Genomic DNA, 27,845 nt, shown 5'->3' on the forward strand with positions numbered 1-27,845 from the left:
GTGGTGTTTGAACTGGCAGCCGATCGATCCCCGACTGGGCTGCCTGTCTTCTCTCGAATCGTGCCTTGCACCTTGTTGGGTTTTCACCACAGACTTGATGACGGTCCCATTCATTTCTACATGAGCGCCACATAGACACCCATTGATATCCCAGTGGAGGTCCTTTCATCACAGGTCCCTTCAGAGAGCACCTCCATTTTAAATGCTATGGCTGCAAGTGACTTGTGCCAGATACAAGTCAGATCATGACAAGTCACAAATCTTGACCGCGAGCCAGTTTGGAAGATAGTCTTTGAAGCAATGTAATGTCCCCGGTGTCTTTAACCCCCTGACTGGTGCGGCAGGATTACCCTGAATCGATCTCGTGTGTTTCTGTGAGAGTGAAGTGCATGTTGTTTTTGTAAATTTAAAACAGCTTTGCATCATTTTGTCTGCAAATCTTTACTACCCCTTGACTCCTATAAGTCCATCCCGCATTGAAAACAGCGTGTTGGCTGCATCTTTAATAATTCATAGAAAGATTGATGGATGTTCGTCTCATGAGACTGCAGTCTGTGGATGGTATGTTGTTTCGTCTCTCTGTTGAGACTCACTCGGAATTTGTGAATATGGAGATTGGGGTCAGAGTTCAACATAAAAAGGTCTGGAAGGGTCCCACATTGAAGCTCAGGCTCTGTATAGCGTATAGACCAGCAGAACATTCACTCATTGTTCAGAGTGCACTTCATCTCCACTGAGATATTTAATGTTTATGCAGCCCAGGGTTGAAGGTTGAGTGAGGACTGCTTCAGTTATGGTTCTGCATGTTAATTAAAAATGCACAATCTTAGAACTTTCTTCTCTGGAGATTATGTTTCATCTCGATTCAAGACTTTTGGATGAATTTAGTGTAGCACAGTGGTTATGGAGAAAATATTTGAGAATTTCCTGTTCATTCATTTTATATATAGAAACAAACACAAACTTTAACAACTGTAAATAGTGCAATTTGAATCCATTAATCATAATCTTGAAGAGCTAAGTGTGAGCGCATAGAGACACACACAGTAATCTGTACATTGTAAAGGCATTTTTTCATAGAAAAGGATGATCGATTAAGTACAATATCAGTACTAGATGAGGCGTGACAGTATCTGTAGTTACCCAGTCATGCTGCTTAGCACTAGGTTTTTGAAAGACGAACAATGATGCATCTCTTACCACTACAAAAGCATACCTCCTCATATTATGGCAGGACCCCACAAGGCTTAACTTGATGTTCTTTCATGCCTTTCATCACAAATTCCTGAATACTAATTGCAAATCAATGTATCGGTTAACAACATAAAGCAATTTTCAAGGACATTTCCTTCCCTGCAGCCTTTTCGCTCCGTAATTAGGTCAACAGGAGTTCTGTGCAGCCCACCAGCACATGTAACCGAGGTTCTGACGGACAATGGTTGATGGACAGATCAATAGTGCAGTATATGGAGGCCAGGCACAGTATAGGATTGAAAAGTGGAAAAAGATATATGGATTGTTGCTTCAAACAAATGCCTTGGCATTACGGACAGAACATCAGATGCACACCCTGAAGACGATGACACGAAGATTTGGCTCTTGACAGTTATATGACCCAGTGATCGAGGAGTAATGTTAAAAGAAGGGCTTATGCTCACAGCACATATGCTAGATTATGCGTGCATGGTCGCACCGGCCTATAGAACTTTGGCTACCGTTTCACAGGCAATGTGTGTCAGAATGACACCATCACGTATGGAATGTATATGTGATCATCACTTAAATTGGGTCGTGTGAATATAAAAGCAGATACCTCAGGTTGCACAGTCCCAAGTTCTTCTCATGTAACTCTGTATGTGTGATAGTTAGTTGGATGGTGTTAGGCTTTAATATGCCATCATAGCTGGAAGCATCTGTGCTGGAAATGGTCATATGACTCAAGTTGCAATGTCAATTCTCACCAACAACCACCTTTAGGTCACTGACTTGATGACCCTGGCATACCTGCCAGTGATTCTTCTGCATTGGGACATAGATTTTGGACAAAAGGACAGTTAAACCATGGTCCAAAAAAAACTGTGTTTAAGATCAATGTTTTTGAACCAGTCCACATTGTGCACTCCACCGCCATGCGTCACATTTCTCACCTATTGTCCATGACATCCATGAAAGCAACACATGCTACCAACGGATTACTGCTGAAATGGGGAAGGTGATAATCGCTAGATATTAATATAAACTGAATATGTTTAATGTTTCTACACTAGCTCAGTGCAAAAATGAAAATCAGCATCTAGATATAATAACCACATTATCTCAGGATAATGTCACATAGTATAGTTTCTCATGGCTGAAAAACATCAATACAGCTTCAGTGATGGACAAAAGTTTTCAGACACCCCATCCATTCTGCGGTTGTGTTAATGGCAGGACTACTAAATATTGATGTTGTCATAGTTTATTTATTTTTGGTTTTGAACACACACTCAGCTATTTGTTGACTTTGATACCAACAATGTTGAGAACTGACATATAATCGGTATAGAATTTAATTTGGTTCTTTTGATTTGAAAAAACATTTTTTTCAAAAATTTTCATCATAATATTTGGGATTGTTTCATATTTTAAGAGTGGAAGAACACCCTTTTCCTCCATTATATGCCAAGATGAATCAAAACTTCAGACATATTTGATCGCTTGAGAGACTTGCTTACTGTATTACTTACTGTCCACTGTATGCATACTGTATTTTTTGCATGTTTTGGCCTAAAAAAATAAATAAACAAAACATAATTTTAAAATTGTATTGTCCCAAGGATTTCCTCAGAAAATAGTGTAATTTTGTGTATGAGGATTTGTTATCTCTACATCAGACACCATGTTGAACAAAAATTTTATGAACAAACCACAACCTGAAAACTAGACAATGCAGTAAAAGTGCTCCACTTTTGTTTTTAACACAACTTGACGTTGATAGCATGCGTGCTCCAGCAGCCCCCTTTTAGGATGTGCTCCGTCTCCGGTCCTGGTTGTACCTGACGATGAAGTTACACCCAAGCAGAGACAGAAATGACAGCTCTTCCCTTAATGAGAGTGACACGGAGCTGGCGGCACCATGGTGCGTTCAGTCCACCGCTGAATACCCAACAAATCAATCCCGTATTAGATCAGTAAGGGACGCCTCATTTACATGTCAAATACAGGACGATTCCATGATGTACGGCAGGGGTGGCAACCCTACTCTCGTGGTGACGTTCAAAAAGAGTAGAAGGGGAAAGGAAGTCACGTTCAACGACCCTCATTGTTTTGTTACTTGTCTCACTGTGCCCAAAAGTTGGAATGATCTCATTCGGTATTGTATCTAACAAGTGACATCGAAATGCATTTTATTATCGGAAACTGAAGGAATTCCCTACCCCAAGGCTAAACCCTTCACCCAAACTTTTTTTTTTCTGGACAATCCGTTTACATGCTGCCTATGGCGTCAGGCTGTACCATAAGAAGGGAATCATTTGATTCTATTGAAAGCCTAGTACGTCAACATGCAATGCAGACTCATCCGCTTTTCTGTCTTTCATCTGCACCAACCTTTCATTGTTGACATTCATAATCTGCTCACTCGGCTTGTTGAACAATGAAGTTTATGGTGCCATTTCATTTTGAATCAACTCCGTTCCCACACTGCTATGGTTCTCACAAATCAACTTTTTTGGAGTTTGACACGTAGGTCCTGCTTTCTATGGATTCCCCTCAATTTTCCGTGACTCTACAAGCATCAGACACTTCAAATCCTCCATGGCACACGACAGGAAGAGATGACTAACTCTCCTCTTCGCCTTGTTCCACACACCAAGTGTTGGTTGCAGTGATTGGGTGCAGGTGTGCACCACCCTACATCCATCCACTTCCACAGCACCAGCACACAACCCCACAAAGTCACGACTCCTTTCACTGACTGTGGAAGCGCCACAGTCCGTGCTCAGCTGTTGAACCCCGTCTCCTGGCTCATCCAGTTCCCTTCCCAGGATTCATTCTGAATCACTCATTCATCTTCAGCACCAGAGCATGTGATGTAATCATGAAAGATCTGATGGATAAAGATGAGAGACGACATTCATGAGAAGTGGATCAGTGTTATTTAGGCAAATCTACATCCTCCCAGAAGTAAAACATAGTGATATAAGTTTTTATTTTTTTGAGTCAACATTGCTATGAAGGCGACTAATATCCATATTACACTTCAAATTCAAAAGGATTTTTTGCTGAGAATAAATGGTGGACCACAACCTCCACAGAGTGAGGGCAGTAGGTGTGTGGCAGGGAGGAGGGGGCTACTTTCTTCATTGGTTTGAACGACCCAAGACCCCGCCTTGATGGAAGAGAAGAGTTCGACATAGTGAGACTCAGGAGAGAGAGAGAGAGGCGGAGAGAGGAGAGGAAAATAAGGCTGGAAACACTTAACACACTCGGCGTTTACGCTGTCTCCATAAACATCGGAAGGTTTCGAACACTCGCTTCCTGCCGTCGTGTTGATCTGCGAGAGAAAAGCCGCGTCTTTCTTTTGCGCACGGAGGAATAACGAGGTGGGATCTGAATTACTCCAAATCTTGACCAGAAACACTTCCCCGTGAACGGATGATGCTGCTGCTGCCTCCGACGGGAGCCTGAGACGTTCGAGAAGAGCCGCCAAAACTCCCCAAACCTTCCTTCGTCCAGGTAAGACTGCGCTTAGTTGAGGAAACGCTGTGTGGCCATGTGTGTCCACCTCACTGCGCCACGAAGATGACATCGAAACATCACACGCGGGCGGATTTTGGACACGACTCTCTGTCCTCACTTTGCAGGAGACTCGAGCTCAAACACATCCTCCTGCTTTACTCCGTCTCTCGCAGTCTGAAATGAATAAGTAGTTGGTGTGTGTGTGTGTGAGTTTGTCGTAAATCCTTTAATACGCACTTGACCCGCCTGACTGAGAAATGTGAAATAGTATTGTGAAAGGTCCTGTGTATTCTCAGCTGGTCTTTATCCCTCAGAAACACCATTCACATCACTGTAAACTCAGAGGTCAAAAACCTGTCAAGTAAAGAGGATTGCGAAAGGTAGAAGGTGAAAATCAACTATTAATCTTATTTCGCCTCCAGATCATAAGCAATATCAGACGTTTTATTTATTGGAGTTTAAAGCTAAGCCCACAAAACCAATGTAATCTTAGTACCACCTCAGAACAAACAAGTAATGTTTCGGGTGATAAATGCAAATGTCATCCTTGAGTGGTGCCAAAAGTCAAAATCAGGAACGCTGTTTTCTCTAGAGCTGACTGTTAACTGAAACCTGCCATCTATGTGATGTTGAGCTAAGATGCCACAGACGGCGCAACTACTGCCGCTAAAACTTACTGTTCCCATGGAAAGGCGGAGAGGTAGAGAGAGGTAGTTTCTATGAATTGTGTCAGCCTTGGTCCACAGCATTTTCACGCCAATGCGTGTATATATATATATATATATATATATATATATATATATATATATATATATACACACAAGACTGATGTTTCAATCCATCTAAAAAACTTAATACAGCAAGTTTGTTTCCCTCGTTCTGTAACAGGGCCGATGACCAACCAGTACAAACATGCCTCAGTGATCATTGCCTTTGCCTACTTGGCAGACCTGTAATAAACTGCTACATGTGTAGTATTTGTTTACTTTGCCAATCAGCTATGTTTTCCAGAATTAAAAAAATGAAGAAAAGGGGCATTAAGTTACATCTTCATTTTTCATTGTTATTTTGATGATGATTTCTCGTGTGTAAAAACATGTCTTAACCTCACACACACTACAGTACAGTGAAAAGACCACGTTTATAGAGCATAAATTCACATTATGGATGTAGTGTAGTGGTATGAGCATTTCATAACACAGTTATCGTGACCAATGTGATCACAATTATTGTTATTGTGCTATTGGTGCAATGTGCTCAATTGTTTAAACACACCAAAATGTGTTGTATTTACAAAAAAAATTGAGTTGTTAAGAACAACATTATTATTCAAACAAATCAAATAAAGCACACTGATAGTCTTACCCTACTTGAAAATTGATAATGTACCTTTGGTTTTCCAAATAAAATATATATTGAAGAATAACACATTCAAATGTACTGTAAACCTAACTGGAGTGCAGGTGATGCCTATTGTATGATTTGCGTCACTGTTGAGGATGAAGAAGCAGCTCCAGCATCAGTGGGTCTGGAGTGAATCTGATCATTTGGCTTTGCCTAATGAGAAGGATGAGGGAATCGTACAGATCACTTGACACCATTGTATCAATAAAATTACGTGAATCAATAATATAAATATAACAAAAACAATCACTTCTCCACTTAATATCTGTTGGCCACACCCCCACTCAACACTGTAAATATAATATCATTTGTAGTGTTTATCCCTAACAGTGTTATAGTGGAAACACATGATGCTGCTTGCTGTGTGTCATGTGCAGGGACCTGCACTCACTACTCGCTCAGTTCACCCAATAACGTGTTTAAAATGTGAAATGTTAGATAACTTTGAAGAAAGTTTGAACTGACATTATCATATTAAATTTAGCTTATCATACACTTGCTGTGAAGTTGTGTCCTTCTGCTTTATTAAAGTCGAAATAAGACTTTTTTGAGAGGGAAAAAAAATCTCTGCAGCACTGTCAACATACTTCCACATTAAAACAATGCAAACTTTGCTGCATGTGCTCCTACTCCTGAGTTTTCAGTGGTGTTCATCAGACTTGGATCATCATCAGATCTACGATCAGTATGAGCTTAGGTTTGTGAGGATAGCGCTTCACATTGCTTTGGTCTAAGCTTCGACATAGTGAGAACTTGTGTCGTATTTTTATTAATCTTTGATTCAGCAGAGCTTAGAGACAACTTGAGATGCTCCTGACCACAGCGTCTACGCAGACGGGGACAGACACAGCTGCAGGCACACTCACACACATTAGTGAGTCTGTGATCGGATACTTAAATAAAGCACATATATTTGGTCGGTCGTAACTCAGAATGCATGTAGATTAAAAGCTTACGCCGCAGTGATAGGGTGATGATCGTAGACCTCCATGATTCTGTACTGATGAATGATGATGAAGACAATATGAACACTGCTCTGTCCTCAGGCTTTAAGAAGTGTCACTGGGTTTATCATTTTACTGGTCACCATAGTAGAAATAAACAGTGATCACACTCTGGACACGTTTCCTTTGGGCCATTGCCTTTATCCAAATGTACTTCTGAGTCAAAGTTCTCGACTTAAACGTGTATTTTCTGACCACAGTGTCACCTTGCTTAAAACAGCTCTTTGTCTATCCCTTGTGTGTCTGGCCCTGGTTGAATGGAGAAAGGGTGCGTGTGCGTGTGTGCCTGCAGGAGTATAAGGCCACTGCAGATGTGTGCAGCTTGGACATCTGCTCTGTTGCTTGCCATTGTCAAGGAGGGCCGTTAAGATGGTGGGCCGCTCGGCACAACAGAACCCCCTTGTCAGTATGGTCTATTAAACTGCTGCCGTCAGGAAAAAGTGTCTTCCTGCAGAGCCAGGCGTCTTCGTAGTCAAGTACATTTGGAACGATGACTGTTGTGGATTAGGTTACAGTTTTACACCAGAGGACTGTGTCTGCTGGCCCAAAGAGGAAAGTGCTGACTACAGCATTTGCAGAGTTTCCCCGAAATGAAATGACCTGTCGATCAGTCATTTTTATGATCGATGCAAGGGTTTCAGAAGAAAACAGAAAGAAAGAAAACTGAGTTGCTGCTGGAGCTTAACATTAATAATTACACCTGTTTTAACAAAACAATGGTTGAAGAAAATCCATCCACAATTTTTCAGTGTTGATTCCCGAAGAGTGAGGACCAAGTTGTAACACAGAATTATGGTTTCATTTGGAATATATAATGTAAAAAAACCTATACCATAAACCATTTCATAAACTCATTAACGCTAAATGCCAATAATTCTATGGTATGTGACCTCTGTGAAGACTTGTACAGTATGTCGACCTTGGGAGTATTAGCTTCGACCACAGATAGGTCAAATAATTTCTCCTCCAATTTTAATGCATTTTTAGTAGAATTTATAGAATGTAATTATTTCTCTTAATATATTTGAAGTCCATCTCTTACCGTGTAATGGAAATGGTTTGAGTGTTTGTGTAATTGGATTCATATTTGACTGCTATTACTCATTAATGGGCTTACAGAGGTTTAAAGAAAGAAACCACAGAATCCAGTACCATTTGCTCATATTTTTGTTGTTTGAAATTGACATAGTTGGGGTGAGTCGACATAAGGATGAGTCTTTCCTTCTGTGTGTACAGCAGCATCCAATCATTCAAGGCAATTGAATGTCTCTGATGGGACCTCTGTAAGCCCCCTGCAATATTTACTGCCATTCATCATCCCGAGGCTTCTTCCTCTGCAGCTGGGTAACACCACAGCTAACTTCAGTGTTAAAAAAAAAAAGTTCCCCCGCCGACGACCATTAGGAGGGATTTATGTTAGCGGCTTCCGTGGAAGTGCTGCGGAAGCGAGGCGAAGCATGGTTCAGTCATTCACCCAGTGGGCTGCGCTCTCCAATATGTCATGGGTAAAACTCTCCACCATTACCGCAGTGGAAGACAGACAAGCCCGCCTTGCTCTTTGGCAGCAACATGTTTTCTTGAATGCTTTTGTTTCTGATTGAGCAATTTATTGGCCATTTAAAATAGTTTTAAGACAGCTTATTGAAGGTTTGTAGGATTTATCACATGTCATGGTTTTATGTCTTTGTGATGCTATTGATCACAGCAGTTGGAGTGCTGCTGACCAAATAATAAATCAGTGGATGGCATATTGAAATGGCTTTGTTAGTACAATGTTGTTTTACATGACCTTTTATTTTCAATTTACGGCTCAATGGGGCAGATTACAGGTCATGAGTAAGATACGTAAGTTGGTATAAGCAACATGTATCCATGGTCAGACCTTGAACCTCCAAAAACTAGTTCAGTTTCATTAGAATTCCTTTAAATAATGATTCTTTCTGTTGACAAATGAACATCCAATGAGAAGTCCTTTCCATTTGAAGATATCTACTGCTCAGAGACAGAGTGACAATCTCATTGCTGGCTCTAATAAGGTTCATCTCATGTCTTCACGCCGAGGTGCTTGGTGAGTAAATCCACCTCCTTTGAATCAGAGTGTGAGCATGTTGTTTAAAAAGAGTATATGCACTACTGCCGTACGCGCTTGCTACGTCTCCCTGTTTGATCCTAGCCAAGATGACACAGATTACTTTATTTCTTCCTTCCACGTTTGTTTGTTTGTTGTCAGAGTTAGGAAACAATCGAGATGATTCCCACTGACAACAAAGCAACTGGGATGGGTTAGCGTGTTCTTCCTGAGCTCCTTTTGGGTCAGTTTGAGTATGTATTTTAATTAGTCTCTGAAGGCAAAGACTTCTCTGCTGCCTTTAAGTGTCTGCGTGATGTGACTGCGCTCGGCTGAGGAGCCTCGGAGCAACGGTGTTCATTTGAAGCCTGGGAGAACGTGCTCATTATCTCGGAGTAAAAAGGCAAGATTGATTTAGCTGAAAGCTGCTGGGGTAATTTAAAAAACTGGTGGAGGTAGAAGCGCAAATTATCACGAAGGTAGATCTCCTGTGAAAGTGTGTTGGCCACTGTGAAGAGATGTGAAAAACAGTATTTACTGAGGTTGCAGTGTTAGCTATCTTTTGCGAGCTTAATTAGGACTACATCCACACCGCACATTTTTTTTTTTTTCCGTTCTGGTTTCACAAAAGCGCTCCATAATAATGAAGCTTTTTGTGCCGTCCAGTCAAATCCACTGAAAACGGTCAAAAACGATGAAGTACATATGCCAGGACTGCAATGCTCAAACAGCAAATTTCTCGTACAGTATTAGGACAAGAGCTAGGCCTGGGCGATCAATTGACTCAACTTTTTTGACTGTTTCCAAAGATATCGCAGCCACTCCCCCTTTCCTACACAGAGAAATGGCCGCGCACGGCTCTGCTTCTATCAGCGAGTGAGTTCAACCCGCTGTTTGCGCGGCCTGGGGGACGCTCGTATTCTCGTATGTTTAGTGAGACGCGCTCTTTGTACAATGCGTTCCGACATAGTTTTCAGCGTCAGACCCTCAGAGGAGCAGACGTTCATCCGCCGTTCTGACTCACAACAGCAGTGGTACTTGCTTGTTGGCAATATTCTGAAAACTAATGATTATTTGGATGTGGATCAGTGAGTGCATCACTACAATCGCTCACACACACGATTAAATGTGGTGAAGAAACCAAATGCTCCTAGTGCCACTGAACGCTGGACTGCAGATAGAGGGCTGGAGTTGAGATGTTTTATAATCAAAAGGAGTGACTTCTTCTCTGAAGGATCTCACGAAAAATGATACAGATGCTTGACATGTGAAGTCACAGCTTATTACATTAGAGCCACCTGCTGATCTTGATTTGGATACAAGCCCATGTGTCAGGTGAACTGTGAAACGTGTAGGAGTAGATATTGATGTCTTAATCGTCTTACATCTTAAATAACTTGTTTGAATTATTTTTAGGAGTTTAAAATGTTATTTTTTGGCCGTATCAGCCAGGCTTAACAAAACCATAACTAGAAGCCACGTAGTAAAAATACTTTCAACTCATATTTAATGTAAATAACTTGTTTTTAATGATAAATCGTCGTCAGTTTGGACAGTTGATATATTTGCTTTAAATGTCAACAAAATTTGGCTTCAATGAAAAGGTCAAGAGTTCAACAGAGTAATTTGCATGAATAAAAAAGTTACACTGAAGAGACATTTAATTCACCGGAAATCTGCAAAAGGTATTCATTACTTCATTTATTTTGAGTCATGGACATTTATTCCACTATGGTTCATTGCTTGGTGTTCTGTGCGTCAGGACTCCAGCACACTGGAGACTGACGGTATACTGTTAAAAACGGAGATCTGACATTACGGTTTCCAAAAAGTGTGATAGGTGAGACTGCTAGAAACTCTGAAGAAGAGAAATGGCTGATCAGAAGCATTGCGATTATGCTGAAAAAGCTAACCCCTCCACCGAGTCGGAGTCTATGACTCTTACCCGGAACTAAATTGTTAGAAAGAAACCGTCAAATGCCTGGCAGTGGGGGTCAGCTTTAAAAATTAATGGAGTGGAGTGAAATGGATGACATGCAGAAATATTATAGTATTTATTATAGTTCATCTCTTTGAATTTTGTTTCTTTTTTTTTTCAAAATGTGCGCAGTAAATACATTTTCCAAAGGTTCATAATCTAATCATTATTTTTGATGTATATTTATATTAAATGAAATCTATCACTTAAATCTATGTAGCACCACAGTGACATTCTGAAATGTGTGGCTGTCAGCTCTGTCCATTGACCAGTGCCCTACTGAGGTTCAGAAGCAAGTTGATCCCACCCTGAATTCAGGGTACTTGAAGTGTTGTTATGACAGGTAAAGGTCGGCAATCATTGTATTTAAAGTCATTCAAAACTTTCCCTGAAAGCACCACATCTGTAATTTTGAATCAGAAATATTGGCAGCTAACAGATCCGTTGTTGTTTGAGGGCAGTGCTAACATGCTTCAGAGGACTGGTGTCCTTATTTAAAACAACAGTCTTCATATATATTGCCACGACGCTAATGCCTCGACTTCATATCCCTGCCTGTCTCAATGTCGATATATCGCCCTTCCCGATGACAGGTGCATCTTTATCTTTCAGGTCATCACAGAAAGAGGAAGCGTTTGTGGCAGTAGAAAATGCTTTTCCCATCCATCATTTATTTGTATAGTTGTTTCAACTAAAACTAGTGAGGTGATTGCAAATACTAAAGGAATCCAAAATGGTATGATCAGACGCATGTCAGGTTTATACACTTAAGTGCCTGGATTTTTTGCACTGGTTGGCAATGGTTTCACGTGAGCCGTCCTGCTGTACCGCTTGCTACAGCTTGAAGGTCCTATCGCTCAACCATAGTTACTCTCTCACGGCTTCAAACTCCTCTGACCTTTCAGGAGGGCTTTATTAAAAGATAGCTCAAGCAAACATTTTACTTGTCAGTCCAATTCTCCTGAGGAATCTTCACCTTCCCCTGCAAAGATGTGTGTTTAAGGAGGGACGAGGTTATTGCTCTCATTGTTGTAATTCAACTGACAGTGGCAGTGGTTATATTTTCAGGAGCTTCACAAGTGTAGAGGATAATTGGACTCTTATTCAGCAGTTGGACCCAGAGCCCGTGCAGTTTTCTCTTTCATTCTAAAAAGACGATACCAAATGATAGTGCCCGCATAAAAGACCTACAGTATTCTCTAACACAAACAAATGCGTTTTATTCGAGCCTCATGCGGGTATAGCATTGGCTTGCAGATGGGAATTCTTCTGCTTGTATTAGATTGTGCTCTTATCATGTAGCTCTGCGTTAATATCTGGGGAGGGTAAGGTCGTTGACATAATAAAGTGGAAATGCTTTGTCTTTCAGCCATGTAAAAGGTCACATTGTGCTTGTACCGCGTTGACACTCCTGTTAGCGCCGAGGTACTATCATCTGGCGAAGGCAGTGGCACTGAATTTAGCGTTATTAATTGTTTCCTTACAACTTAATATGGTTTCATTTATGCATATTAATTGATGTGCTCCCGAATCTGTTCTGGCGTAATCCACCCAGGATTTCTCAAAGGCGAGCACAAAAGGCTTTTATTATCTAAAGGAGGAAGTGGTCTTCTGGGATGTAAGCCCCCCTGCTCGACTGTGTATTACATTATGAAGCCGACGTAAGTGAAATGAAATTACTAGGTATCATCGGCACAGTAAAGGATCCGGCGTAATAATTACCTCGGCAGAGCCATTGTTGCAATGCCAGACTTCTTTCTTTTAGATCGAATGTTTTTTCCCCCTCACTTTGAGATCATCATCCAAAAAAAAAAGATTTTCAAGGGTAAACTGTTCAAGTGTTATAAGAGGGTGAGATTAATTTCATGCCCCCTAATTGTGATTTGGGATTGCTCCTCCCTGCCTGCCCTTGGTTTAGGCGGTGAAGCCTGATATTATCAGAAAGTTGGGGGCTGGTACAATGAGGGTCGCATCAGTCTGTGTGCAGTGAAAAATGACAAAATCACAATTGCTCCTCATATATCACCCTTAAAACTGTTTCATGCATTTAATGTTATTCAATAATAACAATTAAATAAAGAACTAAATCTTCAATAGGATTTCATTTGTTTAGTATGTAAGTGCATTTATTCATCCCCAAAAAAGTGAAAATTATGTTCAATTGTAGCCGTTTCTTTCAGCGCATCATGGCTCAAAAGAGTTTGTCAGTATATTTTACATCAACTACACATTGCAACTTTTTCTAAAACTCATTCTATGATATGATAACGGACAAATAATTGTGTGAAGAATAATAAATGATGTGTTTAAAATTTCTTTGGTCATTGTCATGAGATGGTTGATGTAACTCAAGAGGCTAGATACTCTCACCTGAGTGCTTAGTTCACTAACTCCATTCTGGTGTGTGCTCAGGGGACACCCATGTCAGCGTATGCAGGAACTTGACTGGTTCTGGATTTAAACCCGTAACAATCTACCTCCAGCACTAACCACTACATCTCTCTGCAACCATTTGTGAAATAAATTTTGAAAGATAATCCCTTCACTATATTTATCAGGGGCGTCTCAATACCACTTATTTGCAGACAGAGTACCAGTATGAGTACTGACATTTGAGTGCTTGCTCATACTGCCTACTGGTTTACTTACACAGTGTTCCAGTGTTTATCGTGGGGGTTACGTTCCATTTAGTTCAAACTAGAAAATCTGTGACACCGTAATGTAACCCTGGTTTTGCCGGTCTAGTGCAGACTCACAGTTGGAGCAAGCAATATAGTCGAAAGAGCAACTTCAGCTTGTGATCGGAGTTTACCTCATTCTTTAATTGGAGCCTTAAATATGGCACCAAATATATGTCCTCAAAAATGCAAACACACAGAGTTTGATCACTGTGACGGAGGGAGCTGAGATTATATTTTTTTAAATATTTGTCTGTCAACAAAAAAATGTCAAATAAAATGCAGTAGATGGTATTTTTCTTATTTACTGATAGTGAGTTCTTCTTCACTATATTATATATATTGCACTATATACTATGCACTCATACTATATTTTGAACTGAATTTACAGCACTAAGACTGTCTATTGACACAGGGCTCCAAAATCTTTGTAAGGTTTTAATGGCAGTGAAGACTGAGTGGGATTACTATTGGAGTAACAGTAGGATCTGTGACTCACCCTTTGGTCTCCGATATAAACTGCTTTCACAATTATTGTTATGTCATCTCTGGCTCATCTTATTGAATCTGCATGAAGTTGACCGACAGTCAACTTCATAGCATTCACAGCAAGGGTCATCTCATATACTGGCAAAGCCTGCTTTTAGAGAGAGAGACCAACATGAACATGAGATGTTGATGCGTAAATGTGGCAAACCTGAACCAAAGTATTCATGGATTGATGTGAGGTTAGCAATTCTCCAGGGCAACTTCAGCCTCGAAACTGAAATCCAGTCGACTCAATGATGTGTGACCAGCTTAAATGCATTTCACTTTTGGACTTATCAATGTGCTTCTGGCTAGGAGTTTGTCAGAGCTGAGCTATTTTTATGTGTGTGTTATACATCCTCCCATCTTGTCTCATCCATGCCTGACCAATGTCACTTTACCCATGTCTTTGGTCACAGTGGGTTGAAGACAGCATGATTCACCTGATAATGGATCTCCATTCTTAAGGCTCCCACTGTGCTGACAACTGAGCCGTTAGAGAAGAAAAGACTTCTTCTTGCCACTGAGAATAACATCAGATTGTTGCTGCTCAGTCCCTCATTCATGGCTGCAACAGTTATGTTACAAATATGAGACGCTCGCAGTAGACCTTACTTTGCAATTGTAATCTTGACTTTCACAGGATGCCTTTGTTTTAGTCTCGAGACGAAACACTTCTATGAGCATTATCATGCTTCTTTGTCTGCTGACCTTACTGGTGGTCGAACAGCCAAGTCTATGAAGGTCTTTCAAGTAATGCTGATTATATTGCAGAAAAGTATGTTGACACAGTTACTTGTTGTATCTTGGCCAAGTGAGTTTTGGGTGTTTTTTTTTTAGTCTACTGAGCTGCAAACTAAAACCCAAAATTATATATTTGTTTTTAGGCTTGGCCATGAACATTGTTTTGCTTTATTATGATGTGTTACCTTGTGCTTGAAGTTGTGTTTGCAGTCCCATATCGTGCCTGTTAATTTAAGGTTTAGTTTTAATTTATCAACCAGTCATTGAGAAACGGATGAATAGTGAATAGGATGAATGGTCACTCTTCACTTTCCTTCAAGATATGCTTCTATCTTTAACCAGACCTGCTGCCTGTCTAAACTCTTTTTCTTCCACTTCTCTGTCTCTGTTCCTGCTCTACTCTCCTGAAGGTCTTGCTGCTTATGTAACATCTCTAAACATTTGTGTGGCATTAGGGGAAGTCAGGCATGCCAAAACTGTGCAAAACGTCCCTCTGTGCGCCCCATCGAGGTGGGACAGATGGCGACCCTCATTCTCAGCCTTGTAAAGTGTCTGTGACAGGAGAGATGGCACATTCACTGTCGAACTAGGCCAACGCTAACTCTACATCAGTGTTGGACCCTGAGAGACATTTGATGTATCACTGTTACTGCTTATGAACTTCATTAAAATTGAGATTATGATATATATTTTAAAATGGAAAATTGCCTCTGGAAAATCATATTACCACATAGCTTGTTAGTTGAAAATATATTTTTTTGAACTTGTCTCATATATTCATAGTTTGAATTTATACTGTTTTGTACAGCATGAAAACCTAAGAAATGCATAGTGTATATGTATATATGTGTAAGTATAAGTAAGCAACATGTTTTGGAATATTAGTTTGTCTTTGTATAATGCATTCTTTGTATTTAGTAGAGTGTTCGGTTGCACCAATTGATCGGCTGGCCAATTTATTGGCCTCACATTTATGTCCACATCATGATCAGCCAATCAAATGACAAATATATGCTTATTATTTTATTGTATTTTTTAATAAAATGCTATTTATATCCATGCAAACAAAGCATAGCATTTCTCTGGAAAATCACAGCACTTGTGATGCTGCAGAGACACGCCCAGCTGCAACAGACAGTGGGCCAGCCAGCCACCATGGCGGTCATTTGGCAGTACGTCTCTGTCAAGGAAAATGACAACTGAATTGCAATTCGCAATATGTGCCTCCACGAAGTCAGCCTCAGTGGTAAAAGAAGTCACTGCACTGAATTCGAGCAAGTGAAAACAATGCTAATAAAGTGAATTGTTTTGGACAAGCAGCCATGTTCTGATGTTGACGACTGGAGTTTTCAGCCGCTAATACCGCACCTGGACCCCAGATACTGACGAAGAGTATCGTTCTGCCTGGTTATAAGGCAAGATTCCACTTAACATTGTGGGTTTGAGCTATTCATTTTTCATTAAAAAGGGAATAGAAGTTATTTATTTTATGTTAATGTTTATGTATTGTTTATTTATTTTGCTTTAAATGTTACAATGTTTTCTCTACTGGTTTGGTCGTATTATTTTTAGTGAGTGGGTTTGTGTAATTAATTAAAAAAATAGTGATCTTTAAGTGTGATTTAGTTGTGAAACGAAAGACAACAATCTGCAAAAATCCGTATTGGCCTTTTGGGACTTGGATAAATTGGCGCTTAGTAGCGGATAAATCCGTGCTCCCCTAACAGTTTGATTTAATGGCTATTTCCGACGTGTCCACCAAAATATTTGACTTGTTTCCGCTAACAGTAAATAAACAACATCAAAATCTCTACACTCTTGGATGGAAATACATTTTTGGTTTTGATTTTGCCCCCCCAGCCCCCGTTGTCTATATTTGACAATATAAAATATACAGTGACCGATCATAATGAACCATGTTGGATGGCTTTCTACGGTGCGTTTCATGGCTGACTTTGAAAGCAAAAATAAGTCAAGTTATTCCATCACTATTCTTGTAAACCGCAAACAAAAGTAACACTTTCACATCACGATGCAAAGAAGGTGACCCAGAGTTGTCTTCTAATTCTCTCCTTAATCACCCCCACAGCCGACTGTCAGCCTCTATCACTTTGTTCCTCTTTAACAACTCTCTGGGCAGAGTCCATTACTGCGTAAACACACTGAGACTCACGAAGATGCCCGGCACACAATCCCCAAAGGTGCGATCAAATGGCCGGCCTAGTGATGATGAGGGATGTTTATGGTTGGCACTCTATTAAGGAGTAGCTCTTCCCTGCTGGCACATAATGAACATCCACCTTGTGAAATGGTAGTTCTGAAGCTGCTTCCCTGCAAAGAATTACTGTCATTTTCATCAAAATGAGCTCTTATTGCTCTCTGCGGCGAGTGGGGATTAGCAGAGTTTTGGGGCAACTTGGCAAGGTGACTTGCTAATATGGCAACATTAGCAATGTTGATTTAAACATATTTTACTGCCACATTTCCGATGATCATTTTCTTCAGTTAATGACAGCAACTTATGTCCTCGGAAGGCAGAAATCTTCTATTTCTCTCGGCGCGACGCCTCCTCCAGCTGTCCCCCACCGCGGGAGGTGGTCATTGGAGAGGCTTACTGCCAACCACGCAGATCACCTCTTGAGGGAAAGGGGGGTTGAGGAGGAGGCTTCCTCCTCTGACCTGTAACAAAAGTAGACCGTATGGCTTGAGCAGAGCGATTGCACATTGGCGCTCGAATGTTGCTGGCAGTGGGCTTCCTGGAAGAAAAACATCTCAGGAAGGAGAATGTTTTGGAAAACCACAGACAATGTACCATCTGCACACGACGGGGTGTAAGAGCGACACTGGACTAACTGCTGTGAGGAACTATTGCATTGTTATTAAATGGCTGTTGCTTCACTGGCAGCCATGTTAAAGCCTCAGATCCTTTGCCTGATGCATGCAGAAGGAGAGGAAGGCGGGAACAGGTCCAAAATCTGCCTGCCCTTCTGGACACAAGTTGTGCAGCTGTAGCGGCGCAGATTATGGGACTTGAAAATTAGGATGCTTCAGTGATCATCTTTGGTCCCTGGCTTTTACCCTGCTTGCAATAATTCCCACCACCTGCAATAATTTGTCATTCTTTCAGGGTGCACAGTGGTGAGTAAACTCTGATTAAACAATCAGTACCAGATTGGCGTTAGTTAAATGCCAAGTACCTCTAAGCCGTTGGTGTACTGGACTATTTCTTCCATCAATGTTTGCAGAATTTGATTGTTATTTATCACATTGTTGTCGAATTGCCAAAGGTTCCTGGACAGTGTTCTACACATCTGTGTCATGTGCAAATACTACTGTTACTCTGGGACTGGGCTGATTCTGGGCCGTGCAAGTCCAGACAGCATTGTTGCGACATTGTCACATAGTGCTGTGCAAAAATAAAGAAGTACAAGTCAGTTTTTTCCTATTAAATGATTTTTGATTTTGATTTTTGTTTGTCCTTGCTCAGCTCCATTCCACGAGTCAATGCCCATAAATATGCATGTGCTTTAAAACTCCTGTGTTTGTTTTCTGAGAAAAAGTTTCTCTAGGCCTGACTTTTTTAGAGGCCATCATCCTGCTTGACAGAACCTGACATTTGGAAAGGTCTGTGAGGAGGATTTGTTTGTGACAGCTTCAAATTACAGTGGCACAGAAGGAACAGCAGCACAGCGAGGGACGGAGGGATTGAGGAAGAAAATAGCTCCTGCTTATTTAAATGTCACTTCAACAAGGTGCAAGCTTAAGCGGTCTTTTAAAAAAAAAGCATTACACAGGCATTGCTCACAAGAAAACACTTCTTGCCATATTCTGTTTGTTTAGTGCCTTTTTCTTGCGACGTGTGTTTGGCTCAGTCACTGGTCACACTGCGAAGTCTGTCTGGAGACAAAGTGCGTTTCGGCTCAAAAGTTTGCCCACCCCTGTTCTAGACCCTCTTGCAGCTTTTGCAGCATCTTGACCGTAACCACCAACCACGTAGTTGTTTGTTCTCTCGTGGATACAAGGTTTATGCTTGACTCTTAGCAGGACTCTATGTACACTTTCCAAGTACATAATCAGGTAAAATCTTACCCAAAGTAGAATCTTGGAGAAGAAACAGACCAACAGTTCGAACACCTAAGCGGAATTATCTTCATCCTCAAAGGTAAAATATCAACAAACTTTTCTAAAAACCCTACTGGTGATTGTTGCTATATCATTCCTGGATATCTAGTTTTTCAAGCTACTCTAACACTTGCCCTTTTCCATCACCAGAGGCTACCTACAACTCGGGTGTATTTTAAGGTGGTTACCTTGACTGTTTTCTTCCACAAAAGTCAGAAAATAGCACCGGCATCGGAGCACTGATCCATGCTCACCTGTTCTCACTCACCTGGCGCTCGAACCACCTTGACTCACGGACTTTCTGTGGGAAACTCTGAAAATCATCCACCCATTTAATTCCCACAAGGGGTAGGTTTTTTTTTGTGAGAGAGAGATAGGTGCGCTAAAATTTTGATGACAAATTGAGATGACAAAGCTCCTCATGAAACATATTTTTACAGATTATGTCTGCATTCTTCTGTGTTATGTAAGCGTCTTAAATAATGCATTGCTCTGTCCAAGAAAAGAGAGAGTTCAGTCAAAAGACATGAACTGTTACTTCTCTCAATTGAGACCAGCTTATTGAGGTGACTGAGGTATTTTAGGATTTTTTCAGGATGTCTCCTGTTGTGAATTGGCTGTAGTGAAACGGTAAAATAGTCATCCGATGGAAAAGCTTTCAGCAAGTTTTTGTTTAAAGTTTCAAACTTGCATGTGTTTTCTCCCTGTCAACAGCATCAGACATCCCATCAAAAAGAATGCTCTTCCATCCTGTGTCGACCAATCAAATATGAGTGTTGCTACTCGCGATATGTGGATAACCATGAGATTTCGCCATAAAACACAAATGGTGCTTCTGATGGCAAAGCCATGGGTGAATGGAGGCATGACACTTGGGGAATTCCGATCTATTTCCATGAAATTACCATGAAGAAACACTATTTCAATAAATCCCTTGATCTGATGGTAAAGGTGTTGGTCATGTGTCTCATTGCTCTTGAACAGTTGGCTTTTCTGTTCTTTACTGCATGCCCTCCAATCATTACCATTTCTGTATTGAGCAGTATAGCCACTTCTTTCTGTTCTATGGCTTACTTTCCAGCATGGTGGTCGCTGAGTCAATACCATTAAAAGAGGAATGCAGTTTTTTTATTTTTCAGTGTGCATTTAAAAATGTTCTAAATGCTGAACCCAAATACTGACTTGTAAGATTCATCCTTGACTTCATTTAATTTGAAGTGGAATTACCTCTATTGCTTTTGTGTCTTAACGGAATGTTCCTCTGTTCGAGCCAGTTATACTTGGTTTCTTTGTAACACTAGAAGTATTTAATCCTATTAATTCATGGGTGTGGGATTGAAGTGCAAGCTAAGCAAACAGTGCCTGGTTTATGAATAGCATTAACTGTGGCGTGTTACAACCTTGAATTTTCCTGAGTAAATTTACCTATTGTTAGGAGCAGCTATGCTCTTTTTGACAAATTAAACAGGATGCAGCATTTAAAGTGATTTTCTTTTCTGGATTGACAAGTACTGTGTGATTCCTAGATGACACAGTGCAGCTGTTTTTTCACCTTAATCATATACTTTAATCAACCCTATGTTACAGTACATATCTTGCTCATTCAAGACATTAATTCTTTGTTGAACCACAAGAGTGGTCTTTGACAATGAATGGCATTCATTTGTATTTTTTCTTTCCATAAATTACAGACGAATGTATTGACTGAGGTCATTCAGAATGAGCTCTGTACCCATGCAGTCGCTAGCTAATCTTTCAACGTGCTGGCAAGGTATCACTGTGCGGAAAAAGGTGTCACCTCTTTCTTCTGGGGGTGCAAGCATTGTGTTGATGCCTCCAGAAATGACACTGTGTCACTGCAGGCTTGGATTGGATAAACACAACAAATTGCTTAAAACATCCTCATCGTGATGTGCGCATGTGCGATAGTGACGTCACAGAGCAGTGCAATGTCTTCCAACTTTTCTTTGGGCTTAACTACTCTTATTTCGCTTCGTTTGAAGTATGACTGAGAATCTCTTTTCTCAGCGGAGGTTTGTCATTGCGAGCCACTGAGCTGTCAGCTCTCAGGCAGCCCCACCCCACACTGCTTATGATGCAGGTGAAGGAAGAGCGGGTGAATGACTCTGCTAGGGATGAGTTAGAAGTCCCCAAAAGAAAATCAATGGCAGAAATATGGAAATATTTTGGATCACCTGTGATGATCCGTGCTGTGCCAAATGTGCCTCGCTGTTATTTTCACAACCCGAGGTAAATGTGACTAAATGTTGTTGGTCACACAAGTCACCATCACAGAGCGCGATATGACAACGCAAATACACTTTAAAGAAGTTTAACCAATTATGCATCGAATAAATAACTCTGCTGTTCTACACTGCTGCTACTGACTACTACTACTACTACTACTACTACCACTACTACTACTAAAACGTTTATTGGAAGTCCGGAGTTGCATAAACAGAACTCTTTTTATGTTTTCTTATTAGTTTCCCATATTTTTGTCATTTTTATCAATTTGTCTACTTGTTTTAGATGCTTTCCAAATCTTACTGCTGAAGTTATCTGGTGGGAATTCTTGTTAGTTTGTGTTAATAACGCAATATCTATCGAGACGAAAAATAAATGGCAATGTCAGTTTCTTTCAATACTGTGCAGCCCTAGTTCCTGTCTGTGTCTGAGATGGGTGCGTAACTTTGCCAAATCAGTCAGAATCCTTTGGAGTAGATCAGCTGTCGTGCACTGGGGATGCTTTTCAGGTTCATCCTTGTACTCTATGAAGAGGTGCTCTGCTGTTCCTGCAGTTTCAGCCTCAGTCATGGTTAGCTCACTTTCTTGATGACATCACATTTTCAACCATTGCATCCGCGCAGGAGAGACCTGTTCCGTAATCCATGCTCCTTATTTGAAATTCTGGTTAGCAGGTCATTTGAGGAAGGGATAAAAACTAATGCGGATAGGAAATTGTATGGCTGGTGCCAACGGGTGTAGGACAATTGGTCTTGTTGGAAGGGCACAGATCTGCAGGCATAGTTGATCATTTAAGCAATTCCTTTTTTTAAATGTGTTGGAAAAGGTCGTCAGACAGTTAATCTTGTCACGCACATCTGTATCAATGTCTGTTATGACAAGTTGAAGGACAGTTGTGCATATATAGTGAAATTCAAGCTGAAGAAGTACTCAGTGAACCGCTTGCAGCCTTCTGTCTAGTTTTTGTCAAAATAGCACTGAGGATATTTTTGTGCTATACATATGAATATATATATATATATAAAAAAACACACTCCAAAACCACATTTGCTCTTTCCTCCACTTTTCCATTTTCCCTGGCTGTCATGATTCATTTTGTCAAGAGCCTTCTGGGGCTTTACATCATCAAGCATCAACTCATGTTCAGCTCCTCAGCCTGTTGAGTTGGTGCAAACACAACACGGCCTTCAGCACAGTCATTGTGGAAGATTAAACTAATATATAGGGGTGTTTCCTGATGTGTCTCTCCAGATTTGTTGCACTGTTACATCATCCATTATGCTGAATTGTGAATGTGCTTGTGATGAGCTCACATTGGATGCGGATTCCTGGGGTTTGCTCGTGTTTATTTGAAGAGATGTTCTGTCTATGTCCTAAATAAATGTGAGTGGGGTATTTCCACCACCACACTTCATTAGCTTTTGAGTTGCAGAAAAAAAAATATCCCAGAATTGAAGATCCCCTGCTATGAAAGATTACAGGATGGACAAGTCTTTGGTAGTCCTTTATGTCATTCTCTGATGAAAATATGCTGTTAAGGGGACAAAAAAGACAGCAGAGGATGACATTTGGTGACTGAGATTTGACATAATCTTCTAGTAATCTTCTTTCCTTGGATTCCAGAAAATACAATTTTCCCTGACATCAGCTTAGTGCTGGCGCTGTAACAAATGACTATTTCAATTACCACTTTAGTACTGAAATAATGTTCTGACAGTTTAACCTTACCTGGGATCCACAATTATGCCATGTCTCCCATCGATTACTTAATAGAAAAATAGAAATGTTTACCCTCATCCAGATGGATATTGTGTGTCCAAATGAGGCATCTATGTATATTGGCCAGTCGCACAACAGCCGGTTGTACGACTGTTCTAAGGTGAACTGTTTGTATGCATGACTCACATCAAACTGCCTTGCTGCGCAGCTCCACCTTGAAGTATAACAAATTTAAAGTGCACGACTCACACCAAACAAACTACAGTGCACCGCTTGAAATAGGATTTGTCAAATGCTAGTCGAGGTGACCGTTCATACAGGAAATCAGTCAAAAAAAAAGTACTTACACGCATGTAACTGATGGCCTTTGTTTTTATAGCTTCACTTCATGTCTCTTTAAATGCATCATCAATATTGCTGTGTTGCAAATGCCACGTTTTTCAGTGAACTGATGACGCGCGCCGGCTTCTAGTGTGAGTCAATGCTTGTGGTGCGGCACCAAGCAGAGCTGCCACAAGCCGCGGGTCCGGTTGAGTTCGACACTTTTGGGTGGCTTGCTTGCTGTTATTTGGGGATAACAGCAAGCAAGCCTTTCTTGTTACAACGTTGACATGTCATTCAAATAATAATTCCATTTTCTCTGTGACCTGGACTGTGATTGATCATATGAGCAGTTTGAATATATTTACCTTTCTAACCTTCACAAAATAAACACTCAAGATATTTCAACTTGGAGCTGCTCATATTTTCAGAGCACTAACAAGAGTTGTTGTTTCAGGTTTATATCTTGTCCAAACATAGAACACAAAATGAAGCGATTAATCAGATTGCAGATCTTGTGCTTTGATTTTCATCCTGAAAAAAATTAACTGTCCAGAGAAATTGCCTTTGATGTTTTAACTTGTGGCAGACTACAAAGATCTTCTTGTTTAACAGGGACCACCAAGGGAGGCAGAACCCTAACCCACCCATGGGGTGTGAGTTTTGCCTGCCACTCGGCTCAGTAATGAGCATACAGGTATACATTTTTTATCTAGTTTGACAAAGTTTCCCAGCACAGACACTTTCCAGCAGGTGAACCAAGTCCAATTGCAGTCAAGAAATATTTAGGTCTCGCAGCACACTTTTTTCAACCCCTACAGCTGCATATTTTTCAACCCATGTATCTCATTTTAAGTCACTTTAAACAAAAGTGTCTGTTAAATTTGATGGAAGAATCTAGTTCACTCATAAACAAAGCAAAGGGACTGAGTTGATACTGTATCTTCTCATTCTTGTCGAGCTGCATCTGTGAAATACTGAATTGTTGTTTGAGACTGTTAATACACGCTCAAACATTCTTAGTTTTGCTTGAACATGACACAGCTCATTGTATTTGTTATAAAAACATGCATTGTTTGTACAGTGGCTCCAGAGAATCAGAGCTAATTGCAGAAGTAAGTTTTAATTGGGTTTCTCTTTGCAAAATGTTGCCCTACTTACGCGAGCAAACAACCTTCCAGGATTTTTTTTCTCCCTCAGTGAGTTCAATTCACAGATAACAAATGTATTGTGTGTGGATTATTTTGTCGCTGTATTAGTTTCGTACCAGCACCGGACCTTCTTTGTCCGTGTGATTGACAACCATTATTTTTCAGCTTGTGTTTTGCCGGCTGCAGTTGTGTTTCCATTAGATGTGGTTCATTTGAAGTTCAGTGTGCAAGTTCATTTTCTGAGGTAAACAAACCAGACAGCTGGAACCGAAGACACTTACCTGCTTATTTCCGATAAAAAAAAAGAATACGTTTCTCTCCTAGTATGAAATCTTGGTTTGTGTTTTCTCAAGGTGTGCGTCTGCTCGCAGATAAGTGTGAAAGAAATGTACACCAGCAGCTTGTAAACATTTTTGTTAGCGCATTTATGAGGACACAATTGTTGTAAAAGAAAAACAGAAACCTGTGTTTAAGATTGAAATCCTACTCTAGTGGAAAAAACAAGGATCCTTTCCAGGTAGCGCCTGGCAACGCTTGTTATAAGTTTCATCCAAAAAGCAAGCAAAAGAAATATTACTTTTGTGAGGTACATTTGTTTGCTTGCTATGCATGTTTGGTGGGTGCCAATTTTCAGTAACTACGTCAGGGAGGAGGGTTGTTGAGCTGCAGTGCTTAATATAAAAGTCTATTTCATATCGTCGTTTCATCAGCCTTGCGGCAACTACACTACAAAACGAAAATGGGCTTCAGCATCTGTCTGCTTGAAAATTCACCCTGATCAAATGTGTAATGGCTGAATGTCAGAACTGGCTGATGTTTTTTCTGCTTTAGAAACTATCTTTAGCAGGTGGTGGCTGCAAAAAAAATGATTGTCATCATTCATTCATGTTCATCTACTGACCATCTTAAAAATGTCCTTTTAACCAGCAGTTATTCTCATGTTGACACTGACCTTGGGTGGATTGGTGTATATGTAGCTTATCTCACTCAAGATGCACCTGAGCTACCTTCGATAGCTGGATTGGATAATATGGAACACGTAATGAAAGCAAAGTTTTCAAGGGACATTCCATCTCAAATTCAAGGGCTCCATGTTGACTGAAAATCTGAGCCTTATTTGTCACAAGAAGCACAAGAGGGGCTGTTTAAAGGCTGCTCCGATTCTTCGTAGCAGTGTTTCTATTATGCCTTCCTAATTTGCAAGACCAGAGACAGAACTATCTTGTAAAAGCAGTTGTTATCATTGCCTCTAATGTGAATTTGTGAGTTTATTTCAAAGAAATGCCTTTTCCAGAACATTTCTCTTGCAGCCTTGGCGCTGATGTGAAAAAGAAAATGTTCCGTTTGCCCCCCGGATAGATGCTATAAATGCAGCGTTGGCGTATCAACTGTCTTTATGAGTCATTTAATGATTTTATAGAGCAGTTTTTCTTATGGAGGCTGGAGATTTTAGAGCCCCAAAGTCTTTAGTTTGTATGTTAGTGAATGATCCTCTGTGTCCCCGTGCTGCCTACAACACAGCAAGCTTTGGCTCATTATCGGGCCTCTGGGACTCAGGCCACCAGCCTTGTTTTTGCTCTGCTGGTCCTGTTGTGAAATGTGATCAGTCAGCTCCATTCGGGCTTGGACCCGGTGCCGCACTTAGTCCCACCCGGAAGCTGATCTCCAGGGATGGATCAGAATAAGGAGGAGCTGCACTCATTCCTTGGTGTTAATCTGGTGTCATGCACTCGGGCAAAAGTGTCATCTCAAGCATTTGGGAATATGCTGGAGCACTTCATATTAAAGTTTTTGAGAGAGATGCTTCCGCCTTAAAATCAAATTGGGAGCCCGTTTTGGGATAGATGCTCAACCAGAATATACCAGAATCAGTTGTAGTTTTCATTACTGGGTCTGTTGTAGCTGGTCGATGTACTGTGAAGTACATCACAACTGAAGGACACAGAATTTCCGCCATTATTTGTGTGTCATTTACGTATTAGGTAGTAACAGCAACACTGCCCCCACAGTTCCTGGTAGTACTGCTGTTTGGTCAGGATCCGTAAGATTTGTGCAAACATTGGTGAGTGTGAGACGGTGAGTGTGCATGACTGCGCACAGATGTTTGTACCTTGCCATATTTAGCTTAATGTGCTGTGTTTCGAGGCTGTTATCATATATCATTTGCTGCTCATTATGTCAAACAAGCTGCTGAAAAGGTGTTAATATTTCCAACAACATTGGTGTTGTTGTGATGTGAAGTCTTGGATTGTATATCAGCACCATAATTGTATATCTATTAGTTGCACCTCTACTGTTACAATTTGTTTAATGTATCTGTCCAAGTCTATTCCATTTGCAGTTGACCGTCTCAAGGTTTTCCGTTGTATACATGGGATTCTGATCTCAAAGTGTTGATAAATGTCACCACGGTGTCACTATGACGGATAAGAGCCGACACAAAGGACGGTGCCCAATTCAGCCGTGTATTTATCAGAATAACAGCCAGAGCTAACTGTCAGAAAGTCGTTGGGTGAAGATAGTCTCTGAAAGGTTGATCCGCTACAGTAAATGGCGGGTTAACAGCTGCAACCATATTTTCCATCTAGTCCTTCCCTCCTGAACTCCACTTGCTCTGTAATTAACCCACCAAAGCCCAAAAGTGGAGACCCTCGAAAGGCTTCATTAACCTGCGCTCAAGAGGTGGCCATTGTCCAAGCGCTCCCGTGGCCTGCACTTAACCACCACCATCCTTCACTCAGCTCCTTGGCCAGTGTTGAAACTGCCACAGTGAAAAGGCTCACCTGCAGGATAGCGGTATGATGAGTGCTGCTACACTAGATATCTATCCCTGCAAGTCCAGAAAAGGGTTGCTAGGGTAGGGTACTTTTCTTCATAATCTTAAGCAATTGAAAGCCATTTGGCTATGTTAGGACACATTTCAGATATGATTAATGTGAGCATGTTTAGTACTAACTCGATTTTTTTTCTAGCATCAGCACAATATTTATTTTTCCATGATTAAAACGGACAAGTTTGCATCACAAATCAGATACACATCAAGCATAGATTGACCGCACTTGGTTGCACAGCCACTCCAGACATGTGTTTTGGTGAGATTTTGTGGACGGTCACACTCTGAAGTAGCATACGCGTGTGTGTGTGTGTGTGTGCCTGGATGCC

The 27,845-nt window shown here is 40.8% G+C and overlaps 1 protein-coding gene across 2 annotated transcripts in view; it reads left to right on the plus strand.

Moving 5' to 3' along the window:
* Nucleotides 1-4,364: 4,364 nt before the first annotated feature.
* ctbp2l (C-terminal binding protein 2, like) overlaps nt 4,365-27,845 on the plus strand; it is an 88,431-nt gene continuing 64,950 nt past the window's right edge. Inside the window, exon 1 of one of the 2 annotated variants that reach the window (XM_053861511.1) lies at nt 4,365-4,716. The gene's annotated coding sequence lies outside the window, so the exon portion shown is untranslated. The remainder of the gene's footprint in view (nt 4,717-27,845) is intronic. The other variant, XM_053861599.1, reaches the window with a different exon arrangement.

The sequence above is a fragment of the Synchiropus splendidus genome, chromosome 1 (assembly GCF_027744825.2).
Source record: "Synchiropus splendidus isolate RoL2022-P1 chromosome 1, RoL_Sspl_1.0, whole genome shotgun sequence".
NCBI classification, from domain to species: Eukaryota; Metazoa; Chordata; class Actinopteri; order Syngnathiformes; family Callionymidae; genus Synchiropus; species Synchiropus splendidus.